Source organism: Perognathus longimembris, chromosome 10, assembly GCF_023159225.1.
Source record: "Perognathus longimembris pacificus isolate PPM17 chromosome 10, ASM2315922v1, whole genome shotgun sequence".
Classification (NCBI taxonomy): Eukaryota; Metazoa; Chordata; class Mammalia; order Rodentia; family Heteromyidae; genus Perognathus; species Perognathus longimembris.
In genome coordinates, this window is record NC_063170.1 from 9,763,795 (window position 1) to 9,789,520 (window position 25,726).

The window sequence follows — 25,726 nt, forward strand, 5'->3', positions numbered from 1 at the left end:
GTGGCTGTAATCCTAGCTACTCAGAAGGCTAAGATGTGAGGATCGTGATTTGAAGTCAGCCTGGGCAGCAAAGTCTGTGAGACTCTCATCTCCAATTAATCACAAAAAAACTAGAAGTATAGCTGTAGCTCAAGTGGTAGAACACTGGCCTTGGGCAAAAGTTGCTTAGGGACAGAGCCCAGCCTCAGACTTCAAGCCTCAGGACCAGGAAAAAAAAAAGAAAGAAAAAAGAAATCTATGTCTACCTGTCTACTGTCTATCACCAATCATCTAACTATTCCTGTTATTGTTTTCAAAGTTTCTTTTTAGCATGATACCCCCTCTTGCTAAGTATCTTTTGTAGCACTTCTCAGCATTGAGGCAGAGGTGAGTTCTGAGTCTTGACAAATTCTCAGTTTTGCCTACACTCCCCTGTACCCCATATCTCTGTTGACATGTAGCCCAGAAACTTGCTTGGAGAAATGCAAGTGTGTTCTGAACACGCGGGAGAAAGTCTCCAAATGGTTCCTTCTCCTGAAAAATCAATACAGGCATTTTTCTTACAACTGTGCTTCTATTGTTGTTTCAGTCTGGGATGGGCTTAAGTTCCTTCTTCCTAAGGATACCATTTACTACTAAGTCAGCCTGCACATCGCTTCCTCCCTGCAATCTTCCCTATTCCAGTCCAGTGAGATCCTCTTCCTCCTGAGCTCTTGAGGACAGTGGCTTCTGGAACTGCCAGACACTCACTGAAGTTATTTGTTACATCCAGAAAGTTATGAATACATTTTGAGGAGCACTTCTAATAATTTCCTTGGGATAGTTTTGAACAATTGGGCTTACCAGAGCAAAAGGGATGTGCCTTTCTAGACCTCTTTATGTATTCTTGATAATTAAAATTAATTGCAAAATGGCCCATCATTCATTTGAAAATAAAAACAACTCTCCTGTGTCTATTAGTGTTTGCACACCCAATTTGTCACCAAATCGTGTTTTAATGTCTTAAGTATTTCTCGGTCATCCTTTCTCCAACACAACTGTCACCATTCTGGCCCATCCCCTCTTTATTCCATGCTCAGATTTCTGCTGAAACCTCTCACTAGTACCCTTGATTCTGGTCATGCTCACTCTGCTCCATCACTTACACTCCTGTCATGAGAATACATGTCATCAATCTGGATGAAAAGGAGCTGTAAATGGCAATAGATATCAGTGTCTTCAAATTGTGTTCTTTGAAAAATATGATGTCATAGGGTAAGACATAATCAGTTCAACATAGTTCTCCTGGAGACAGGTTGACTGCTTGGCACAAGAATCAAATGAAATATAACAATGAGCGATATATCAGTTTACTTGAAATAATACTCATAGAACCGACATTTATTGGATTGTGCAGTGATGATGTGGCAGTAATGCTGGAAGGGTAGGGTGGATTAAAATGAACTCCTCCAAGTGTCTCCAGACCACACGGCCTCACAAGAATCACTTACGAAAGCCTATTTACTACAGCTTGGTATTTACTACAGGAGCTGAAGCCACATGAAGAATATGTTTTGCTAGCTATAACATGAAAATACATTGTTAAAGTGGTTACAAGGAGGTTCCTTCCGTTTCATTACCATGATGAACCCCCAAATACGCGGGGGGAGGCTTCAAACCAGGGCCTTAGCCAGTGCCTTGGATACATCTACTGACTGTAGAGTACAGAGGGGAAAGGTGCTAAATTTAGCATATTTCAAGAAAAGGGCAATGAGTATAAAATGAGATGAAGTCTAGGGACTGGAATAGGCAAGTAAGACTAGCAAACAAGTAGAGATGGTAGCTATAGTTTTGGCCTAGTGTTCCTCAAATTGTCAGTGGTAAATACTAGTTTTAAAAATATCTAAACCATCATGGACTAGTATTTTTGTAAAATGTAATAAAATTAACATTAGAGAAGTGAAATATGAAAGAAATACAAATACAAGGCCCATGTTTAACAACTGGATTGCACATCAACATCAAATTACTGTGTCAGATTGCTATTACAATTTCTGAATTCTCAATTTAAATTCTTGTATTTATCTTATCACAAACCAGTAACAAAACAGTTCATGCACTGAAACTGGTCCATGTACCACCCTTTGGATGACACTATTTTAAAGGATTTAAAGAGTTGGGAAGTATTTGCCTCAGAAAGATATACTCTCAGGAAGACCCCAGTGTGTGTTCATGCATTTTTCCTTTAATGACTGAAATATTTTCACCATTTGTGGCTTGAACAATTCTTATCGTGTGTGTGTGTGTGTGTGTGTGTGTGTGTGTGTGAGAGAGAGAGAGAGAGAGAGAGAGACAGACAGACAGACAGACACAGAAAGTAAGTGTATGTGTGCTGATCCTAGGGCTTGAACTCAGGGCCTGGGCTTTTTGTGCTCAAGAATAGTGCTCTACCACTTGAGCCATAGGTCTACTTTTGGGGAAGATTCATTTTCATTGAGCACACCCTTGTTGGGTTGTGACATAACATGTAACAGAAGTACGTACTGAGAAAATTAGAATGAAAAAATAGCACCTTTATGCCAGCTGATTCCTTAAAAGGACTGTAGTCCTTTTTTTTAAAAATCATATTTCTAGATTTTTATGAGATTTATTGAGATATTATTTAGATACCATAGAACCCCCAAAGTGTACAATTCAATATTTTAAAATAATTATTTTAATATATTTAGAATAGTTATTCAAGTAGAATTTCTTCTTTTTTTTTTTTTTTTGGCCAGTCCTAGGCCGTGAACTCAGGGCCTGAGCACTGTCCCTGGCTTCTTTTTTGCTCAAGGCTAGCACTCTGCCACTTGAGCCACAGCGCCACTTCTGGCCATTTTCTGCATATGTGGTGCTGAGGAATCAAACCTAGGGTCTCATGTATAGGAGGCAAGCACTCTTGCCACTAGGCCATATTCCCAGCCCCCAAGTAGAATTTCTTTAGAATATTTTTATCATTCCAAAAGAAAACCTTATGCCCTCTCTTTGTAGATTATCTTTTCATTTTATGGGTGGGGGTCTTTGAAGAATAGAAGTTTAACCTTTTATGAAATCCAATTTGTCTCTTTTTCTTTTACTAAGTATAACATTTAGGTCTATGATCTATTTGAGTCAAATCAACTTTAACATACATGGTATTCTTTTTTTTTAACATATAAATATTCAGTCGTCTCAGTCTCAAACTTGAAACTATTTCTTCCCTCAATGAATTGTCATGAAATGCTTTTGAAAAATCAACTGACCACAATGTAAAGTTACGCTTATATAATATTAAGTCTTCCAATCCATGTCTATGCAGTATCTTTTAATTTATTTGGACCTCTAATATCTTCAAAAGACTTTCCCCTACAGTTTAATTATAAATCTTACATTTCCTTTGTAAAATTTATTCCCAAGTATTTCATTTTAGCACAATTATAAATGGAATTGTTTTTCTAATTTCATTTTTGGAGTGTTCTTCATTATTCCACAGAGATATAATTGATTATTTTTACAATTGATTTTCATAACCTGAAACACTGCCAAATTTTTTCATTAGCTATAGCAGTCCCTTTCGTGGATGGCTTAGGATTTTCCATACACACAATTATTCTACCCCAAAACAGAGATAGAGATATAATTCTCCTTTACAATCTGGATGTCGTGTGTATGTGTGTGTGTGTGTGTGTGTGTGTGTGTGTGTGTGTGTGTGTGTGTGTGTATGTGTGTGTGTTATTGCCCTGGCTAAACCTCTCATATAATGTTGAATAGAAGTAGTGAGAGTGATATCTTGTCTTGCTCCTGATATTAAAGGGAAAGCACTTAGTCTTTCTACCACAAAGTTCAATATTAGTTTTAGGATTTTTATAGATGTCTTTTTCAGAGTGAAGATTTCTTTTCCTCTTCTATTCCTAGATTGTTGATGGTTTTTATCATGACATGGTGCTGGATTTACTCCAGTGCTTTTTCTGCTATTTCTGTTTTTGTATTTTAAAGTGGCATTAAGTCTGCTTTTCCTGGAAGGTAGATTCTACACCTAGGGAAACTGTAGATTTGGGTGTACAGAAGAAACAGCATGCTACTACTATTCCTTAGTTTCTATTGTTTTTATTTAACAAAGAATAAGAAAAGATCAAGAAAGAACTGACTAGTTTGTAAAGAGGACAGAAAATCCAGCTACTTACAATTTCCAGCCAGCAAAAAATAATGTTGAGGGAGGCTTTTAGCAATAAGACTGACTCATTTATAAATCATAAAAAAAAAAAGCTCACACACTAAACCTGAGTAAGTTCATCATCATCATTCCTTCTGCTGATCTGGTGGTACGTGCTAAGTGCTCTCAATGGGCAGAGTGAGAGGGGCAGAAACGCAATGCTCAAACCACGCTCCGTAAGCTACGGGGAGAAGGTTGCCTGCATCACTTACCCATCTCTCATTGGCAAAAGACAATCTACAAGTGCTATGTCAAAAATCAGTCATTTCCTATTGGTAGGTGCTAAAAATCAAAGGAAGATGATACCTATATCAAATCCTTTTACTGGGAAGGGTAGCAAATAATTGAGAACAGAAATCAAATTTATGATAGGCTGCTCTTTCGGTGATATTTGTGTCTCTCTCCCCCCTCCCTCTTTTTGTTTTGCCAGTCCTGGGGCTGGGCCTGGGCACTGTCCCTGAGCTCTTCAGCTCCAGGCTAGCACTCTACCACTTTGAGCCACAGCACTACTTCTGGTTTTCTGGTGGCTAATTGGAGATAAGAGTCTCATGGACTTTCCTGCCTGGGCTGGATCTGAACAGCGATCCTCAGATCTCAGCCTCCTGAATAGCTAGGATTACAGGCGTGAGCCACTGGGGCCTGGCTTGTGTCGCCCTTTTATAGGCAAAATACTTCCAGCCCGTCTTTAGAGAAGATAGCTACCCTAAAGTCTAATTTAATCACATTATAAACTCAAAGTTCAGGATCTCTTGTGGCTCCAGATACTTATAAACGAAGAGGCCAACCTTCTTGTCCCCACAAGTCCAACACTCTGTGGGATAGGGACAGAGTGGCCATAATAAATATTTTATTTAGATAGGGGAAAAGTGGAAATCCTAGGGCAGTTACTAACTCAGCAATTCCGGAATCTTTGTGCAAGGAAACGTGAAGGGTCTCCTAAGGGTAGGGATAGTTTTCTGGTTAGGCTTTGGTTCCACTCTCTGAGAAGTTTGCTATTTTGTTGTTGTTGTGCATGGCACTGGGAAGTATTTTTTTCCTCATTATTCTAGCTGAAAAAAAAAATAAGCTTTCTTTGTGGCTTACCCTCTTTTCTTATAGAAGATGGGATTTCCAAAGTAATTCTGGTCTCAAGTAGTAATTTTTTAAAAACATCATACTTGTAATCTCAGCTACTTGGAGGCAATGATCAGAGGAATGTCAGTTCGAGGCCAGCCCAGGCAAAAAAGCTGACAAGACTCCATCTTAGTAAATAAGTTGGGCATGATGACTCACACTTGTAGTCAAGCTACCACAGGAGACAGAGGGTAGATTTTGAAAAATAACTAAAAGCAGAAAGAGTTGGGATGTGGTTCAAGTAGTAGAGCACCTTCCTAGAAAACATGAAGCCTTTAGTTCATACTACAGTACTGCCAAACAAACAAACAAACAAAAAACACCTAATAAAATCTATGGTTGTAGCAGGTGCTATTAGCTTTCACCTGTCCTACTCTGGAAGCTCCAACATGAGGATCATGGTTCAAAAGCCAGCAGAAAAGTCCGTGAAGCTCTTATCTCCAATTAGCCACTAGAAAATGGACGTGGAACTGTGGCTTAAAGTGGTAGAGCACTAGCCTTTAACAAAAGAGCTCAAGGACAGCACCTAGGCCTAGTTCAAGCCACATGGCCAGAAAGAAGGAAACAAAGAAAGGAAAGGAAAGGAAAGGAAAGGAAAGGAAAGGAAAGAAGGAAAGAAAGAAAGAAAGAAAGAGAGAAAGGAAGGAAGGAAGGATGGATGGATGGAAGAAAAAAAGAAAGAGAACCTATGGTTGTGGCTTTATAAGAAGAATAGCAATCTTAACAGGGTGTCTTTCCACTTCTTTCTTTCTTTCTTTTTTTTTTTTTTGGCCAGTCCTGGGGCTTGGACTCAGGGCCTGAGCACTGTCCCTGGCTTTTATTTACTCAAGGCTAGCACTCTGCCACTTGAGTCACAGTGCCACTTCTGGCCATTTTCTATATATGTGGTGCTGGGGAATTGAACTCAGGGCCTCATGTATACGGGGCAAGCACTCTTGCCACTAGGCCATATCCCCAGCCCCTCCACTTATTTATGTATTTACCTTCCTCTAAAATATTTAATTAGTAATATAGTTCTCAAAAAATGTAGTGGAGGGGCTGGGAATGTGGCTTAGTGGTAGAGCGCTTGCGTAGCATGCATGAAGCCGTGGGTTCGATTCTTCAGTACCACATACACAGAAAAAGCCAGAAGTGGTACTGTGACTCAAGTGCTAGAGTGCTAGCCATGAGCACAGAGAGGCTCAGGGACAGAGCCCAGGCCCTGAGTTCAAGCCTCAGAACTGGCAAAAAAAAAAAAAAAATACAGTAGATGCTAACCATCAGCTCATGCCTGTAATCCTAGCTACTTAGGAGGCCAAGATCTGAGGATCTTGGTTCAAAGCCAGTCCAGGCAGGAAAGACAATGAGACTCATATCCAATTAGCTAACAAAAAGCTGGAAGTGGAGCTGTGTCTTCAGTGGTAGAGTGCTAGTCTTGAGCACAAGAGCTCTGGGACAGCTCCCAGGCCCTGAGTTCAAGTATCAAGGCCGGCACACACATACACAAAAATAAAAAGTGTAGTTGACTTTGTTTCTTTTTTTTTTTTTTTTTGGCCAGTCCTGGGCCTTGGACTCAGGGCCTGAGCACTGTCCCTGGCTTCTTCCCGCTCAAGGCTAGCACTCTGCCACTTGAGCCACAGCGCCGCTTCTGGCCATTTTCTGTATATGTGGTGCTGGGGAATTGAACCTAGGGCCTCGTGTATCCGAGGCAGGCACTCTTGCCACTAGGCTATATCCCCAGCCCCACTTTGTTTCTAGTTGATACTGTCCGAGTCTAGAGATCAATAATGGGCTTTATTGTAAGATAAGGATTGGCTTCAAAACATGTGGTCACAGGGTCTGTTTTCCAAAACATGAACCATTCTCTCTCATCCAGTTATTTTCGTTTTTTTGTTTTGTTTTGTTTTGTTTTGTTTTGTTTTTGGCCAGTCCTGGGCCTTGGACTCAGGGCCTGAGCACTGTCCCTGGCTTCTTCCCGCTCAAGGCTAGCACTCTGCCACTTGAGCCACAGCGCCGCTTCTGTCCATTTTCTGTATATGTGGTGCTGGGGAATCAAACCTAGGGCCTCATGTATCCGAGGCAGGCACTCTTTCCACTAGGCTATATCCCCAGCCCTCGTCCAGTTATTTTCAACCAAGGCTATTTTGCTCCCCAGGGGCTACGTGACAATGTCTGGATGCATGTTGTCATATCACACTGGCATCCAGTGAGTAGGAGCCACGAAGAGTGTCGGATATCCTAACATACATAGAGAAATATATTTTTCCCCAGAAGCAAAAATTAGGGCCAGAAAGACTTTTTAAAGGCCATTTACCTTGATGACCTTGAAAAAGGCACAGTTTGTGACCTGAGTCAGTTTGTTTTTTTAAATAACATTTTCATTGTCTATTGACTACTACCTTTCTACCTTCCATCTTATACAGTCATAATCTTTTGATCCCTTTTATTACCTGTGAAAGATGATCTATCTTGTTAAATCACATTCTTAGTTTATAAGAATTTCATTTCTACGTTTTAATTATTAGTGTGGGCCATTCTTTAGATCTTTTTTTGAGCGAAATCGGGTCTACTGGGAGGGCTTGTTCTGGTTTATAATAATGTTTGGTTTATTGTTATTACAATCTTGTGTTTCCAAGAATGTTCTTATTGTCATTAGGTGTTTGTGAAAAAAATTCATGAAGTTTAATACTAAAATATGAGATGCACTTGAGTGTAGGGGTTTCTTGCCTAAGGCTTTAGGGTCCTCTGGCACAAAGGGAGTTATTTTAATTAAAACATGCAGATTTCAGCTAGAGTTTAGTCCAACAGGAGACAGAACACAGAAAAAAGGGAAATACAAATTACAAGTTAAAAATGCCTACCAGGTCATACCAGATAAACTTTAGTTAGAAAGGAAGGCTGAACCGTCTAAGAATATAGATTTTAGGAAAGAAAAGGAAATACTGGTTCCTTCCTACTTTTGGCTGGGTTTACTGAATCTAGATAGGATGACAATGATTGCATATGCAAACTGACAGAATAATTTTTTATAAGAAAATATAGAAAGAGAAATAAAGTAGTTATTTTCACAGGCAACCTTCTCTTTCTTACCTAGTTCTAAAGGTCTCCATGAAGTTGTTTTTTTTTTAATGGAAGAACAATTGAACAATTCTGCCTTTTAGTTGAATCTCTTAACAAAATGGAGCATTTTGTTAGTCTATTACCATTTTGTTTGTCTTCATTACATACCACATTCCATTTTATTCCTTTGTATCATGATTGAAAAATGTTTATGATTCTTATCGCTTCCTTAGGTGTTTGTTTTTCTTTAAAAAAATCATTGGTGTCTGTACTTGAGGCACAGTTTAGCCCAGATACAGAGACCTGACTATTTGGTGGGAGAACACATCCCTGAGGACAGGGATATGCCGGCAGTGAGACTCGTAGACGCTGGCCCGGTGCTCATCTGACTGTCAGAGGAAAAGTCACTTCCCTGTTGGAGTTGGACCCAAAGATCTCCAAGGGGTTGTTTTCATCTCAAATATTCCTTGCATGTCGAATCTTCTTTTATATACACAGGAACAGTAACACAGTAACTACACGTTTTCTTTTTCTGCTCATTTGCTAGCCCTCTACTGGGAATAGTGTATAATGGTAGGTGTGTGGGGGGCAAGCAAAGGTGGGAACATAGAAGAGTGTAGACTAGTTAACCTTGGTAGATGATACCAAGGTGTAATAATCTGTAAACATAATTTGTATTAAAGAGGACGTGTGGGCATTTAAATACCTCTGTTAGAGGAAATATATAAGCATTCATCATGGTTAAAAAAATGACATTCTCTGAAATGTCACGCTCTTCCCCTCCCCGCCCTGGCAGATAAAGCACCTGCAGACTCTGACCAGCCACTGAAACAGCCATGAAAACCCTTGTGCTTTTATATAGCAAGACAAAGCTTTGAAGCTTCAGCTTTAAATCGCCAAGCATCTCCCTGCTGTAATGAGGACAGCATTTCCTAGTCAAAACATCCTAGTTCTATTTATAGGTGTTCACTTCTCTGAATAATAAACAGAAGTAGCAGGCTAGTCTCATAGCATTTTCCTTCAACGAACCTACTATTTAACACAATGCCAACGACGAAATAAATTTCCAGAACCACAACATGGAATTGTGGCTTTACTTAATTATCTTAGAGGGTAGATACCGACTACCATACATTTGAATAGTCAAAGCCCTGAAAGGATATCCAATTGGCCTTTGTTTACCCAGGATTTTCTGGCTATTTTATTGGGGTTGGGGAGGAAAGAGAAGGTTTCAGTCCTTTCAACGATTCCAGAAATATCTTGCCTTCATGGTTGAAGGGAGGCTGTTTGCATCTGCTAGCTAATGTCCTTAGCTGATGTTGCTTTAAATAAGGACGGCAGACAATGCAGCATCCACGGAGAGAGCTATGCTTCCTTTCTATTCTTTTTCAAATGTAAGTTTGTATTAGGTTATTTAATGGAGCACAATATTCTTTCAGAAGGTACAGAATGCCTGCCCCCTCACACGGCTGGGGTTTAATTCTCTCTCTCTCCAGTCTGTTTTAACTAAGATGTTTTCTCCTGTGCATATAATCTTCATTATCACAGAAGTTATTTTTAATTTATAATTAACATAGCCTGCTTCTCATTATGTGTGCCTTGATTGACTTGGACTCTCTGGACGCATCTTCTCTGGCACCATGCTGGCCCTGTTCTGCAGTTCTCCAAATGTGCAGTAGGTGTCTATCTTAGCCTTTCCTTCATCCCTTCCATCTCTTCCCGTCCCTGACACTGTGATATAGTGCATAATTCCAAAATGGCAGCTTTTTGAAAATTCACCTTGATTATCAGACATTAAAAGTGACTCATCCCACAGTGACTGTCTGGCAGAAGGGTTGGGATCAGACAGCAAGACAATGAGGGGACTGGGCGCATTAGTGCACTAGATTACAGAGCCCATCAAAAATACCTTTGTTCTGTCAAAGATCCAATCATTTACTGGTTGTGTTCTGCAGAGGAGAAAGAAGGAGAAGGGAAAAAGAAAGAAATCCACCAAACAATAAACAAAAATTCCATCCACGAATTTAAAACCTCCTCAGATCTCTTTATCCTAAGAGGGTAGGGAAGTATCCGATCAACCATCTAAAGAGAGGGAAAGATGGGGATTGTGTTTCTGAAGCAGGAATGTATAGAATGCTTTCTTTTCAGTGGCTATCAAATTTTCTGCCCTTGTTTCTGTTCCCTGAGTCTTGGCAAGGAGGAAATTGGCAAGTTAATGGGGTTTGGTGTTGTCTATGTCTGCATCCTGATTTATAACAGAATATTTAGAACACAAACTATTTCACAATTAGAACATTTTTATCAAAAGCAAAGTTTCTGATTTCTCTCATGTTATATTACCATGCCAATCCAGATGTGTGCGATGGGATAGAGGGGAAAATATGTATGATCATTATTGGTATTTTATGAGCATTTAAACTGGCTCAGATAAAAAGGTAGTCAGAGTCTCTGAATAGACAGAGCTCATGAATTCTTGTATCAAGCACGTATGTGTTTGTGTTCAAAAGGAAGGAGAAAGCTGGAGAAGGGGGAGGAGAAAGCCGTGAGGGCATTCCTATGGTGCTCTGGGTGGGCTGATAACTGGGTGAGATGTGTATCGGATTCTCAGCACGGTGGCAAGCCTAGCAAGCTTGCCTGACTTCCTAAGGAGACAAAAATGCCCAAATAGGAGGTTGGTGCTTGGCTTTCTTCTTATTTCCTTTCCTTCTTTGTGTTCTTCTAAAAATCATTTTCATCATTTGTCTAAGAGGAGGAGTTTTTCAGTCATGGAAAATGCTCCAAGGGGCTCAGACCAAAAGGCAGACTTTGAATCATGTGCTTAGGTAGATCTCCCTGCCAAATATGTTAATATAATTAGAACACCAACTCCATCCCTGATTTTCTTCCATCTATTTAGCAATAATAACAGTGATGTTTTATGTCAGTGATCTTTGTTTTACAAAGAAGCACCAAGAAAATTCACAAGCTTTGCTGCACGTGGCTGGTTGCTGCAGCACTTTGGGGGGCATTTGAGAGATTTTATTTGCCAGCAAGTCAGGAAAGTATGCACTGCCACTACACAGAGGGCTCTGGAAAAGAATGGCTGCATTCTAGCTGTCATTTAGTAAGTCGGTTCATTTAAACAAGTCACTGCACCTCACCAGTCAGGTGATATATTGGAGGGTCTGTCATTTCTTTTCCCTCCCTCCATATTTATTTATACTGTCAGGTACAGAAAACATACCCCTTTTTGTTCCTCTTAATCTCTCCTAGTACCAATGGCTTCATTGTTTTATTGATGGAGGGTGGCAGATTCAGCAGAACTGCCTGGTCTAAGTGGTTCAGAAAGTTACACACTCAGAGACACAGTGTGTGTCTTCAGATTCACAACACATAGTCTGAGTAGGAGGAAAGAGCAATCCATATGCTTTTAAAATCTCTGCCTAAACCTGACCAAGAGATTAAAGGGGAGGGCAAAAGAGGAGGGTCCAGACCAATTTCCACACACCAGCACTCCTAACAGGGATAGATCCATGAGAGGGAAGAGAGAGAGAGAGAGAGAGAGAGAGAGAGAGAGAGAGAGAGAGAGAGAGAGAGAGAGAGAGAGAGAGAGAGAGAAAGAGAGAGAAATCCTGTGTGCTTGAGTTTCACCAGTAGAATTTTAATGAGCCCTAAAGGTTAGCTTTCGACTACGTTAACAAACAGCTCTAGAGATAATTTCCAATTTTCAGTGTTTATAGAATAGTAGCTCCGTGGTCCTAATCATATTCTGAGACTGTCTAGAGCTTATTCTGCATGTCCAGCTGACACTGAAACATAAACCATCAGAAACTATTAAATATGTGCTCAAAATCAAATGTGGAAGAAATAAAGAGGAAGAAAATTTGCAAATTACAATGATCACATTAACCTCCTTTGATGAAATTGGTTTAGTCAAATGAAAAATACTTATTTAAAAATATCCTCCATGGATGTTTTACCTATTATTGAGAGGGCACTGATTATTCTAATACAGTTCTGAAATGGACAGACACAAAATGGAAGGTATAATAAACAAAAGAAGAAAGCCTCATTCCCAGTGGCTAGAGATCAGAGTCCCTGCTACCTACAAATGGGTTGTAAATGTGTAGCAAAGAATAAAGAAGCCAAAATTGCCCACTAGGGAATAATAGGTCAGTTTGTTGGGAATATGTTCCCTCCCTTTCCCTGTCTTTCTCTTCCCCTTTCTCTTTTAATTGTCCCAGAAGGAAAATAAGTCTGACTAAGATTCTAGCCACATAAAGCAAGAACACAGGGTAGTTAAGACAAAGAAACACATCCAAGAATTTGTCTTTTCTCCCAACTGGGTGGAAAATCCTTTCCCTTGCTCTAAAGATTATCAATCTCCTGGTGATACAAGGACCAATAGCAGATTCTCGTTGTGAATGTTGGAGGAGTGCACAGGCATCTAGGCCTGTGATCACAGCATTCTGAAGCCTGAGACAGAGGATTGTCAGTTTGAGCTCAGCCTGGGCTACACTGTTAGACCTTGTTTCATAAACAAAACAAAAATAATTTTTGAAATTGCTGTGAAAATATTCCTTGGCTTATCTGAGGCTAAATTTTATTTCCTCCTGTACACCAAATCATTTTACCTAAATCTTTTGTTTTTGATTTGCAGAAGAATGGAAGGTGATTAACAACAACAATAGAACAAAAAGGTAAACAGAGCTGACCCAGGGCTCTTCCAGCCAAGGGCTCAAGAGGTTAAAGAGTAAGAGGCTCTGCCAGGTGATAGTCTGGTCATATCTGGACAAACATAGGTTATGAAGGAAAGTAATGATTTAGGGGATGGCCAACCTGGGTCTCAATTCCAAATTTGCATTTTATTCCTTACATTCCATGCAACATTGCTGGGACCAGTCCAACCCTTAAAGTTTCTCCTCGAATGAAGAGATTAGTGAATTGAGGTAACATTTTAACTGGCAGGGTTCTCAGGGATTATGCATTCATTTTTTCTCATTTTACAGATGAAACACTAACGTATTTTTGAATGTTTAATATGTACTAGACATTATTCTAAGCATTTTAAAAATACCCTACAATCACAGTAGTATTGCGATTCCCATTTTGCAGGCAGAGGAAACAAAGACACAGTGAAGTTCAAGGTCAGTGGCAGAGCTGGGTTTCTCATAAATAGTATCTTTAAGTAAACTGTGAGTTCCCCCATGTACCCACTTTTGTGAAGAGGCACAACCATCTCAGGAAAGAGGTACCTTCTGGAAGTCTGGTACTCACTGAATAAGATGGATGCACGATATCCACTGACTGAGAGAGGGAGGCTATAAAATTGTCACCTTAGCTCTCATTGGCTAAGAGCACCCAGAACACTTAAAAATAATCTCTTAACAGTCTCTGAAAAGGGACTGTTGCTGAATGACCAATATCATGAATGCTAAATGATTGTTGCTTACAGAAGTGTTTAAGTGATGTGTGCGATGAGCTCAATTGGCTTGGTGACTTGTTTCAAGTTGGCAAGTGGGAGAGAGTAGAATCCTAAAGCCCTCTGTTTCTCACGACACTGATTTGCACTGAGGTAGCATTTGACTCTCAGTGCTTCCGTGAACAACTGAGATAGATTAAGAAAGTATCCTGTGACAAATTATAGTCCTGGACAAGACACATAGAAGATCCTTTATGACCTGATACCACCACCTTTTTGGTCACAGATTTCACACCTGGTATCTGTTGTGCTTCAAGTGATCACTTTCCCAGGTCCCCTCTAACCACTTCTCCTTCTTAGTTGTAAACACTTGTCAACTTTCTAGTTCTGGCCTCAGTTATTTTCCCTGTGAAATGTCCTGACTCACTGCATTTTTTTGTAGTCCATACAGTTAGAACATTTCACACTACAGGATTATAATTGACTGGTTACCTGTCTTTCTCCCTGGTTGAGGCAACCGGGGAGCTCCTTGAGGGCAGAGACAAGGACCTGGGTGATTTTATTTGCTCAATAAATACAGAAGGAAGGGAGGGTGGATAGCAGCAAGTGGAATTCTCATTTCTTATTTACCTGCTTGATGAAGAGCTTCACAATTGCTCCAAGAGAGAATGTCCTTAACTAATGCCTTTTACAAGGAATAATTTGGTTAGCTGAATAATCACAAAATCCACAGAATACAGAGACTTAAGGAACTCTGTTTAATCCATGGCACTAAGATATTTATTTATTTATTTTTTTATCAAGTGGCATTTAGTTAAATGCACTTAAACACAACCATGGAGAATTTTGTTTGGGTCATCCTCCTCTGAGGGTCTTGGGGGGAAAAACAAGAGAAAGAAGCCTCCTCAGGGATTTTTTCCTTACGGTACAATTTTTACAAAAAGCTGAGTTTACAACTTGCAAAATAATAAGCTTCGTTGATAACACAAGTTTCTGCTACAATTATCACAAAGAGCAAGTCTGCTGCCCAAGCTTCTAACTTACCCTTGTGACTACCGCACAGTCCAAAATGTCACTTCCAAGTTGAAGTGATTGCAGCCAATTAGGTAATTTCCACCAAATTGGGTCTATTAATACTTGGACATTATCTTGAGGGAGAAATAGGACTTGGTGACAAGGTGCAATGTGGCTTGTGAAATATTAGTTTTGGACAATCACAAATCAAGATCCAAGGGTATGTTAAATTATTCAGCATTCTTGACCTCGTTATTAAGTGACTGTACAGGGGTTTTACTCATATTCATATACTATCAGGACTGAAGAGCTTGGTTTTGTTTCATTTCCCAAGCCATTTTCTTCTTTGGGTTGGATGTTTTAGATCTATATATCTATAGATATACGATATATCTTTATTCATTATCCTGTTTTATTTTGTAACTTAAAGGGCAATAGATATGGGGAATACAAAGTGAGAACAACTGCTCATACAATGACAGATTTTAAAAAATCTGAGTATTAATTAAAAATTTCGTTCTCAAAGCTCTTCCTTGTAAGAATATAACCGAAGATAATACAACAATTTTCCAGCTAAATATCTGCCTTGATCCACTGTGGACTAGACAGAAAACTATGATGTATAACATGACTTTACAAATGGGTCAGAACTTCAGGGTCAAGCCTGCTTTTGGAAGTGTTCTAAAATGGTCTCAGCGATATCATTTTCCAACATAATCGGAGAAAGCCACAAAAATGCTCCAAGAAGATCATGTACCGATGATGCTGATTTCATTTTGTTCCAAAGATGTATGGAACAATGATTATTTACTGTTGACAGGACTTCTGCAACCAGAAAATGTGTTGGATATTTAAAACCTGAAATATGTGTTCCTGTAAGTTGTAGAGGGCTTAAATCATTTGTACAATTATCCTAAGACTATCACTAACCGACACTATTTAAATTTATAAGTAAAAATAACTAGCTGGGGTGAAACAATGATATAGACCTGAAATGTGAATATGACTGGATAATGTGTGTGAATCAGCAAAGATGAAAAAAAAATCTTACAAGATTTGGAAATTAGGTAGCATTAGGCTGGTTGCTTGTGGGACACATGGCGAGCTTAGATTCTTCTGTTAGATGTGTTTTGCAATTGTGCTCATGATTCTCAAACCAAAACAAACACTTTGAAAACAGAGACGCAGAATTCCATTTCATCATGTCCCAAACCAGATGCAACCAGAGCAGGTGCAGTTACTTTAAAGTGTTCTTCCCTATAAATCAACTTCTGATTTATTCCAGAATGAAGCTGTCAGCCTGTAGGCCCCCAATGAAGGTAAGAATTTTTAGCAAACTAAACACATGCATTAAAATAATGTTTGAATTAGTTTTAATCACAGTGGCCTAGATTCTCCTGCCCCCCAAGGACCTTACTGTATCTCTTCCATGTGTGAGACCCACGAGAAAGGCTGGTTGGCTACACATGGAGAAGACTCACCAAAGTGCAGAGCCGGAAGGAGAATTTAGGTCAATTACCTTTTGAAGTGTGATCCCTTTAAACAGCTACTCAAGGTAGTATCTTGCTCAGGGAACTGTATATAATAAAAGTGACCTGTGCTATTTCTTTAAATACTGCCTTTTGGTTGTAAGCGATCAAAGTACTAAATTTATGTAAGGAAGGAAAAAAAAAAAAGATCAAGAGAAGTTTCATCCATGTTCTTTCTGGAATCTATTAGGAAGGATTAGGTATGTAGTTTACCTCTCTTAAAGTCTGGGCTCGCAAATAGGTGCCTCTAATTCAGTCTCTTCCAGCTGAAGTTTGGTCTTCTCCATCTGTAATCTGAGGAGGAGACAAATAGTTTAGCTCTCACCTCAGGACCTCTAGTAAATAAATTTAAAAAAATAAAAAAAAATCATGAAGTTCTGTAGAAGAGGTGAGAGGGGAAAACAGTGTTAGCTGAGAATCCATTTCCTAATTTTTTCAAAAATGATTAAAGATGTACTGTGTTTACCTGTCTCATGTAATGGTAACCCCTCTGTACATAATCTTTATAATAACAACAAAAAAACTTACAAAAAAAGATGTATTGTGCATTTAAATGGTTTTTATTAACTCTTGGAGAAAAGTGTTTTTTGTTTTTTTTTGTCTGTTTGTTTAAATCAAGCCATGAAGAAAAACGTTGATTTTTCTTACCTTCAAAAAGTAGGCAGCAGTGTGGCGAGGACAGTGTGGCGGGTGGGGGGGGGCGGCAGGTGGGGACAGTGTGGGGAGGGGAGACAGGCAAGGACAGTGTGAGGGCAGTGTGGCGGGGGGAGGCAGGTGAGGACAGTGTGGCAGGAGGGGAGGCGGGCGAGGACAGTGTGGCAGGGGGAGGCGGGCGAGGGGAGGCGGGCGAGGACAGTGTGGCAAGGGGGAGGTGGGCGAGGGGAGGCGGGTGAGGACAGTGCGGGGGGGGGGGGGGAGGCAGGTGAGGAGTGCTCCGGGTGCAGTTCCCAGAGGGACAGCAGGGAGCCAGCTTTCAGATGCTGTCCTTGCCCTGGGATGACAGGGTGGGCGTGAGACACTGAAGCACTATGGAGCTGGGACTAGCCCTCCATTCGGCCCTGTGTTCTCTGTGTCTTTGGGCTAACCCAGGCCTCAGTTTTCCAGCTCCAAGGAGAACTTTGACTGGGTATCACTATCCCTAAGTCGGGGGCTGGCCCTAAGTCAGCCCTGCAGAGACCCAGCCCATGCCCAGGACTGCCCTGGCCACACACACAACTGTCTCCAGCCACCTCCATCCTCCCTGGGCCCAGAGTGCACAGCCACACTACAGGAAGAGCCAGGGTCCCCTGTGCATTACAACCCGGCAGAGCTGGGCGAGGGCCATCTCACCAACCACCAGTGTGGGGCCCAGCGCAGAGGGGATCAAGCAGGCCAAGGGACCTGGGTTGGTCACAAGGTCAGGCCAGCTAGAGGCCCAGCCAGGCCTGCCTGTCAGGCAGGGTAGCTGGTGTGCAGAGGCTGCAGTCACTGTCCCTGATGGAATCCCTGAGTCCAGCAGCTGGCCTCATTGTGAGACCAGGCAAGGTTGGCTCACACCTGCAATTCTACATGCTCAGGAGGCTGAGATCTGAGGACTGTGGTTTGAAGCTGGCCTGGGCAGGAAAGTCTGGGAGACTCTTATCTTCAATAAACTACTGAGAAAAAGCCGGAAGTGGTGCTGTGGCTTAAGTGGTAGAGCACTAACTTTGAGCACAGTGAGGCTCAGGGATAGCACCCAGGCCCTGAGTTCAAGCTCCAGGATCAACATTTGATAAGCATTTATGGGGCACCTGCAGTATGTTGGCACTTTGAATGTTTTCTGGGAAACAATAGTGGTCTTTACTCTTTCTCCTTCCTTCCTTCCTTCCTTCCTTCCTTCCTTCCTTCCTTCCTTCCTTCCTTCCTTCCTTCCTTCCTTCCTTCCTTCCTTCGAGCTTGAACTCAGGGCCTCTGGGGCTTTAATTCAGGGCCTCATGCTTACTTGATATTTTTTTCTTATGGCTGGCACTCCACCAGTTCAGCCATGCTTCCGGTCTGAAGTTTTGCTGGTTAATTGGAGATTGATTTTGCCTGGGCTGGATTTGAACCTTGATCCTTCAGTTCTTGCTTCCTGAGTAGCTAGGATTATAGGTGTGAGCATCAGCACCCAGCTGACAAGGGTGATCTTGTCATTTGAGTTACAGGGAAAGAAAGACTGTGTTAATGATTCTTGAAAACTTAAAAAGAACGCTTACAATTATGGAGTAGACATTTAAAACCGAATATAATTTTATTTACCTCAGCATTTCAAAGAAATGCAGAAAAGTTGAGGAAAAAATTCATTTGCCACATCTACTTGAAAGTGATACAGTCACTACAAGCAATTTGCTACCTATTCTTTTGAGACCTTTTTCTGTCTCTATGTAAACATATGCAATTTTTCTTATAATAAACAGGTGAACAAATTTGATAACCTTATTCGTAACTTTCTCTTACACTTAAGGGTATTTCATGACCATCTTTCCATGTCAGTTTATATATATTGATCTATCTCATTGTTTCTGATGGCTATAAGACATTTAATTTTCGAGATGCCAGATACATTGATAGATGACAAAAAGGAATGGCACAAACGTATTAATTAAAAGGAGAAAATAATTCTTCATTTAAGTGTGGCTTATAAATACTGTCCTATCTTGTCATAAACAGGTCACCAACCTTTCTCAACACATCAATGAATAAATCACTTTGTGATTTTTAAAAATATATTTTTAGTGTGAAAAATGAAAGAACATAATAAAATAATCATTCTAACTTAAATTAATAAAATATTTTGTCATTTTTAGTTTCTTGGCAGTGCTTAAAGAAAAGCAAATGGACCCAAACAACATAATAATTCCATGGAAAACATGTAGATCTTCAAGAAAAATGTTATAAAAATTTTAAACTTTTCTGATACACTTAATTACTTGTATGGTTGTACTATAATATATATTTACTATAGAAAAATTGAAAAACATGCAGACATATAAAAAAATGAAAATAACCCTGAATCCTACAATTCAGAAATAACCACCTAGTAAATTTCCTCCTAGTATGTATGTATACATATGTATGAAAACCCTGGAAAGAGAGAGATAGATAGCCTGTGTTTTGTTGTAAGTATATATGTGCATATTTATGCCTGTACATATTTAAAGAGTTTTTATCTAGAGGTTTCCCCTTATTATATATCCAAGTAAAAAAATATTGCTCCTAGTAAGATAGAAAAAATGGCTCCAAAGAACTATGAAATGGTAAGAACCAATGAAATGTTAAGAGCCATTTTCTGTCAATGCCTTTCTTCCTACAAGCTTCCAAGTTATTAGGAAATTTAAGATGGCTTTCAAAGATGAATTAATTCCATGCTGAATTTCAACAAATATCCAACAGTGAGAGCAAAGCACAAAATCCATTAAGCCTTGTGACTGTTCATTATGAAGCTCTGAATTTTAACCACTACAAATGTAATCCAAGTTCAGGGTTATTTTGCATCTCTTAAGACTGCAAATGCCACGCAGAACACGGACCTGGTTTTCAAGTTAGGAGGCTAGAATGGATCAAAAAGAAAGAATGAAAGAAAAGACCTCCTTGCCCTCGTCAGGGGTTCTAGTCTTAGGGCTTGTCTATCATCGTGGCTCACTCCTTGCTTGTGAAGTGACGAGCCGAGACTTGTCACCCTTCCCAGAATCTAGAAGGATGGCTATGTGTCATCTTGTACACACACAGGTTTTCTTCCTTCCCCTGCTCACACATTAAAATTGCCCAGGGGCATGGGTGGAGTAAATGATGTCCTGTTCTCTCAGTCCCTTAACCACTAAAAGTCAGGGTTAAGAGTGAGGGTTTGCACCCCATTCTTCTGCTTAAGGGTTTTTCATGGCCATCTTTCCATGTTAGAGTGTGTGTGTGTGTGTGTGTGTGTGTGTGTGTGTGTGTGTGTGTGCATTGATTGACCGACCTCATTCTACCTAATAAAATGGAAAAAAAAATACTCCAAAGAACGAGAGCTTGCACCCCACACTTGTTGAAGTAAAAAATGTTTTAAAAAGAAAACTGTAAGCCAAGCATGGTGGCTCTTGACTGTAATTGCAGCACCTGGGACACTGAGGTAAGAGGACTTACGAGTTGAGGCTAATCTGGGCACCTGGTGAGACATGTCTCAAAGGAAAAGAGAAATCTCTAGAAAACTCATAGGGGTTATTGAGGAAAAAGCACAGGCTTGGGGGTCATTTGGGTCTTTGATTTATTTGTATGATACATATTTAATGAGCTCCTGCGATGTGCTAGTTGTCTAAGAAAGCATCAAAGGAGAAAACTGACCAAAGTCTGTGTTTTAGTGAAGCATGCATTCTAGTGAGGAGTAGACAATGAAGATAACATTACAGGGAAAGAAAACAGAAGAGGGTAAGAAGGGTTGGGAGTGGAAAGTGGATTGTGGGTGTGGTTTGAAGTAGGATGACCTGGAAGAGGCACTGCTGAGAAGGTCACACTGCAGCCAAAATATGAAAAGGGGAGAGAATGAGCCATTTAGATATATGGGAAAAGCTGAAGAAAAAAAAAAAGCCAGTGCATAGACTCTATGGCAGGAACAGTATTGTAGCATTAGAGGAGAATGAGAAGAGGACTTAATAAAAAAACTAGACAACATGTAGTGTGTACATGCAATACAGTGAAATTCATAAGGTTTCTGGCTTTTCACTTGGGTTGTTCACTTGTACCACTATTTGTCAAAGATTACAATTCAAGTATCCTTCTGAATGTCCATTATATAGTCTATAAAAATGGGAATCTTATTGTTCACAGTTATTTTGAGCATTAAAAGAAGACTATATTTGTAAAATACCCATCACACTGTCCTGCATGTGATATGTTTGCGACAAATACAGGTTCCATTATTCTTCTGCATTTTGTGTACATATTTTATAAATGTGCACTTCTGGATGAGGGCACTGACCAAAGTTACAGAGGTAAGAACACAAATAGATTTAAATTCTACCAATAAGTAACAATTTTCCCCCTGAACAATAAAAGCTAGACCATCACCAATATAAACTGATAATTTCAGAAGTTTTGATTGAGCATTCAAGTTGTCCAAGAAACTAATTCTTAGATCTATCAGCCATTAGTGAGGAATGATATATTAGTAGAAATGTGCAGGCAAATCTCATTATTTCTCATTCCATTGAATGGCTATTTCAAGGTTGAAAAAAAAAAGTGCTATCTCTTCTTCTGAGGGGACATTTGAACATTCAAACAATACCAGATAAAATGATCAGCTTGCAAACTTTTGAAAACACCACTACCTGCAGGGTTGAAAGGGCCTCTGTTAGGAATCAATCTGCTCTGAATTGACTTTTTTTTATATGATGGTAGCAGTTTTTCTCTTATGTGGTGATATCATTAGAGTTTCACTTGAGTTCACAAAAATCATTTTCTGGCTAAGTTTTCACTTGAACCCAGTTGCTACAGAAGTTGGACACCAGCGGGGGAGGCAATTAGTTAGCTAGTTATTATGACTTTACTTACTTAGCGCATTTTTAGCTAAAGGAAAAATGATAAAAACCTAAAATCATTCCATAGAAATATACAAGTGACTCCTTTTACTCATAGATCATTAGTGCAGTGGACAAAGTTTCAAAGATGCCAATGACACCTACAACGCCTTCTCCCGTTGCATTATTATGCAGTTTTCATTAGCCAAAAGGGCCAACAGGAACCATTTCAATAACAACCATAGATTGCTCACTGTTAAGAGGGTCTGAGAGTATAGGAAGAACTGAAGATGGATTCCCATCTGCAGGTATATAGCAATTCCACATAAATTCTTGTTAAGACAAGTAATGGTACCACCTTTGGATAGTCTGCCAGACAAGGCTATTTTAGAAAAAGGTTTGCCAAAGAATTTCTTTCTTTTTTCTTTTTTTTTTTTTTTGGCCAGTCCTGGGGCTTGGACTCTGGGCCTGAGCACTGTCCCTGGCTTCTTTTTGCTCAAGGCTAGCACTCTGCCACTTGAGCCACAGCGCCACTTCTGGCCATTTTCTGTATATGTGGTGCTGGGGAATTGAACCCAGGGCCTCATGTATATGAGGCAGGCACTCTTGCCACTAGGCCATATCCCCAGCCCCTTGCCAAAGAATTTCTCCAGGGGGACAGTCATTGTTGACAATTCCACAAAGATGTTTCTGCTTTTAAGCATGAAGGTATCATTTGGCCTCCATTCTCTGGTCTGGATTCTAGAATTTACTAGAAATCTGTACAGTGTCTATGTAATCTGATAAGGGTCTTTCCTGCTAAATGTGTCTTATTTTTTTGTGCCATATGTTAGATGTTTGTTGAATGAATGAGCAAAAAGAAAATCTCACTTTCATTTCCTTTTATTTGTCCTGTTATAAAACAAAGATTATGGGGCTGGGGATATGGCCTAGTGGCAAGAGTGCTTGCCTCGTACACATGAGGCCCTGGGTTCAATTCCCCAGCACCACATATACAGAAAATGGCCAGAAGTGGCGCTGTGGCTCAAGCGGCAGAGTGCTAGCCTTGAGCAAAAAGAAGCCAGGGACAATGCTCAGGCCCTGAGTCCAAGCCCCAGGACTGGCCAAAAAACAAAAACAAAAACAAAAACAAAAACCCCAAAGATTATTTGTATATTTACCTACTTTATTATCTATTTACCTACTATATGTCAAATTACACAAATACATACACACACACACATTAATGGGAGCCATGCTTTGAACTATGTCACCAGCTTTTCTGTCACAAGTTTATTTTTCAAATAGGACCTCACATTTCCCCGTGGGTGGCCACAGGTCATAATTTTATCTATGCCTCCTCCCTAGCTGGGATTAAGATGTACCACAATGCCCTGCTTTTGTTTTTGTTGAGTTAGAGGTGTTGAACCACAATCCTCCAATCTCTCTTAAATAGCTGAGATTACAGTGTAAGACACCATACTTGGTCTTCCAGAAGAGGAGGCCCAAATGTTTTAAGTCATACCAGCATGACTGGCACAAAATGCATGGCTTTCTGGTATCACTGAACCAAAATATAACACTTCTTTGACTATATGAGTAAAAGAACCAGCTAGGCAATTATAATTTAAGGTGATTCTTTGCCCTTCACTTAGTAACACCACTTCTTTGGGATTTTTTCCAGTATTACACATAGGCCATCTGTTACTTTGTAACAATAAGGGATCACTGAGTAACCAACTGTAGTGATTGCAGAATTTCTCTGAAGAAGGGATTTAGAGGCAATGATTTAGCTGGAAGGAAGAGCATTATGAAGTTGTGCATGCACAGCACCTATGTGTGATGGAGAAAATGCAGTCTACCACCAACAAAGATAAAGGGAAAGCTATTGATTTCATGGAAACGTAAAGCCTGCCCTTGTACCATCACCTGGTTTGGCACTTCCCTGGTATCTAATAATGAGCTGGGAATATGGGAAGGGAAGATATATTCTCAGATTTACCAAAGGCCAACACATGATTTCTGAGTTCCTGTGCTCTCAGCTTGGATATAAACAAGCAAGTTGATATAGAGATATGGAAAAAGATGGATGGATGGTAGGTAAGCAAGCAGGCTAGTATATGGAATGTCTCTCCTCTAGATGGAAGAAAATGGACTGATAAGTGGGTAAAAGTATAGGTGGGGGGCCAAGAGGGTGTCTTCTTAGTGCAGCAGCCCAGGCTACTAACAAATAGTAATCCAATAGAAGTCTTAATAGTCCTAGAGATTAGTCAGCTGAACCACAAAACCAGGTTCTGATGGATTCTTTTTCAAGCATTCAATTTTGTCCACTCTGGCACCTCTCTGAAAGTTAAAAATTGCTTCATTGGGTCCAAGTGGCTCTGACTAATTTTTCCCATCTAGTTCTCTCCAGATCTTTGGTATGGATCAAGAGCTCATGAAAAAAAAAATGAGCAAGGGGAATGCCTGTGTTACTGGCAATCAATTACCCCAAAGCTTTAAACTGGGGCACAAAATGGTGGAAGCTTTTCCCAGGGCTACTCTGTGAAGAAAGAGCAATCTGTAAGACAGGAGAAAAACACAAACTGAAAGAAGATGAAATCTGTGAACCGGCTTAGGGATTTTTCCACCCTTCTCTGGTCTGCTGTTAGAAAACAAAATCAAAATTATGAAATACAATTCTTTCCATGTCTTTTTCTTGCCCCGAATTAAAAACCATCTGTGAAGACTTTCTCACTCCAAAACCCAGTCGGGTGCTTTCTACTATCAAGGAAGGTGCCTAAAGAATAAATTGCCTCTATCTGAAATAAAGCATTTTAGTTTTGCCACAAGCGGTACGATCTGTGTTTATAAGTCTCTCCAAAGGCAACTCCATTTTTGCTGCTCTCCTCTCATTTTCTTTTGATGCATAAAACCTGTAGACTGGAGCGCTGATTGCATTTTGCTCTGGAGCAGTGTAATTGTAAATATTCATTGGAATTCAAGCTAGATTTCCCGGGTCTCTCCTAGGGCTGTGCAGCTATGCAAACAGCAGCAGTGCTGCATTAGCTCACAGCCTGGAGGCTACCTATCTCCTCACAGTCCCTAGGATCCTTTCTGTGGAGCCAGTACATGCAGAGAAACTGGCCCTTAAACACCACTGCAATCTACCACTTGGTTTGTTTTTCTTTTTCTTCTCATGACTGCGGATCTTTAGTAATTCTGCCAGTCCCAAATATGCATTATAAAGACAACCATGTCCTTGACTAAGCCTACAGTCAAAGGTTCTTTAAATGATTAATCAGATTCTAGCTATTTCATGAACACACATACACAGAGACAACACACATGTTCAGCAATTCTTGGTGAAAAACTAAGATAGCTAACCTACTCCAAGATATAAAAGCACTCCTTAAATTATTTCATCTTTTTCCAAGTTGAAACATGTGGGAATCAAAAATAAATTAATAGGCAATTGGGCATACTGTATTAGCTATATAAAAAAAAACCTTATGCTATAGAATTATTTACCTAATATAACAATTTGGCCTAAAAGGAAGCTGTGTTTGACTATGCTGATTCAGTTCTCCATATAATGCTAGAAAGCTGAAGTTGAAGATTCAAGCAAGGCTCCCTGGACTACTCCTTATATGTCTAATATATCTTCTGAATGCCAGATGATTGGATTCCAACAGAATTCAGGGCACCTGCAATATTAACTTCAAAATAATCTAAGGAAAAAAATCGATGCATAGAAAAATGACCCATAGAAACCAATTTATAGAGTTTCAAAAAAAAAAAAAAAAGACAGCGAGAGCAAGAGAGATACATTTTTAATGTTGTAATGTTTCAATGAAAACTACATCTAGATTGAAATTCTTTGGGCCTGGCCAACATTTAGATTTAATGATGAAAGTGAAAAATTACTTTAAGCAACAATAGTTAAAAAAAAACCTCAGGAATGGTCAAAGTTTCATATCTATAAGGAAATTTA